The following is a 2,022-nucleotide window of genomic DNA, read 5'->3' as shown; positions in this document are numbered from 1 at the left end:
GAAAAAAAAAAAAAAAAAAAAAAAAATATTCTGGGCTGTATGCCAGGTGTGGTGGACTATGCCTGTAGTTCAGACCCAACCTGGGCAACTTAGTAAGGCCCTGTCTCAAAATTGTTAAAAAGTTATAAGAAAGGGTTGGGATGTAGCTCAGTGTGAAGGCCCTGGGTTCAATCCCCATTACTGAAAAAAAAAAAAAAACCTGGACTGTGGGTAAATAGAGGGCCATTTTAAAATTGCTTTTTGCTTAAACCTATTTCCTAAATTCCCTTTGATTAATAGGAATAAACTGTGTAATCATTTTAAGTGGGGGTTTTGTTTTTATTCTTGGTGCCAGGTGGTGCCAGGTATTGAACTCCGGTCCTTGAGAATGCAAGGCAGGTGGTGGAACCACTGAGCTACATCCCGGGCCCCACCCTTTAAATTAAAAGGCATTTGAAAGGTGCTATTCAGTGGTAGGGCAAGTTCAGTTTAATTCTTATCACCCACTCCGGACAAAAGGGATTTGGGGCTGGGCGTGGTAGTGCATGCCTGTAATTCCCCAAGAATGAGACAGGAGGATCACAAGTTCAAGGCCAGAATAATGGTAAAGTTTCCGGGGGATGAGGTTAAATGTAGCTCAGTGGTAGAGTGCTTGCCTAGCATGTGCAAGGCCCAGAGTCCGAGTGACTTTCCCTGGGCCCTGGAGGCACAGATGAAACACCAGAGAGGATTATTACTTCTCTCTCCTGGACACCCGGGCTCTGCTCTGCCTTTCATCAGCATTATTGAGACGTAATTCACACCACATAGGCCACCTTGCACGTGAAGTGTGGTTTTTAGTCTGTCGTGAACTAAAACTTGTGCATCCATCCCCGGGCCTGACTCACAGCACCGCAGTGCACATGGGCTCATCGGACACGCTGCCTTGGGTGGACTCAGCCACGTGGTTTTCCTAAGGCTGCCACAGGGGCCAGGCGCGCCCTTCAGCATGTGTGGGGCACCTCGTGGAGGGTGCTGGACCAGTTTCAGGCGCCTGGGTCTCCCGCCCCCGAAACAAACCACACCCACCGCGGGGCAGTCACCTGTTGTAGTAAAATAAAGTTTTGTTGGAAGGCTGTCACGCCCGCTGGAGGCGCATCTGGGCCTGGCTGCTTTTGCAACGCATCTGTGGGGGGAGAGTGTCAGAGAGGTTGTGTCACCCTCACAGCCAAAGTCATTTGCTAGCTACCTTTTACAGGAAAACTTCCTGGCCTGGGTCACAGGCTGGGGGTCCAAATATGGCCAGTGTGGTCACCTGTGCCATACTTTCCAGAAGGAAGCGGGTGATGGGAAGAAATGAGATATGGGGTCCACGCTGACCCTGAAGGTGCCCAGGACTCACCCACATGTCCTGGGCTCTTAGGCCCGGGAGTGAACGTGGGTTTCCAGGCAAAGGCCTGGCGGTCTCGGAATGTCCCGTGGGGAGAGAGCCCCAGAGGTCCTGCGAGCACAGCTTCTGGGGCTGCGTCCGGCCTGGGTTGCCCTTTATAGCCTCTCTCTGATCTGTAGTTGGTGGGCTTTCCTGGCACCCTGTTGGGTTGGGACACCTTCCAGCAAAGCAGGCAGGGTGGGGTAGTCTTTGCCATGCCCCATCTGGTGGCAATGGAGCCCCCCCATCCTCTCTGACAGCTGGTTCTTAACTGAAAAAAATGGGACAGTTTAGTGGGAGCAGACAAAGGGAAAGTTACTGGGAGAAATGGCCTGGGCTTTGGAGCCAGGTGCAGTTACTTCTGAGCCCCCACTCTGTGTTTCTCTTTGAGCCTCCGTTTCCCTTTCTGCAAAAGCAGGGTTATACTTCTCAGAGTTGTGCCCCAGAGCAATTTTTTTTTCTTTTTTCCTTTTTTGAGGCAGGGTCTTGCTCTATAGTTCCGGCTATCCTTGAACTCACTATGTAGATCAGACTGGCCTTGAACTCACAGCAAACCTCCAGTCTCAGCCTCCTGAGTGTGCTGCCACACCTGGCCTCAAAGCAAATCTTTTTTTTTTTTTTTTTTTTTTTGGTTT

Source organism: Fukomys damarensis, unplaced genomic scaffold (genome assembly GCF_012274545.1).
Source record: "Fukomys damarensis isolate Sample0158 unplaced genomic scaffold, DMR_v1.0_HiC HiC_scaffold_23, whole genome shotgun sequence".
Classification (NCBI taxonomy): Eukaryota; Metazoa; Chordata; class Mammalia; order Rodentia; family Bathyergidae; genus Fukomys; species Fukomys damarensis.
The sequence above is the reverse complement of the archived record's forward strand: the minus strand, read 5'-3'. Positions refer to the sequence as shown.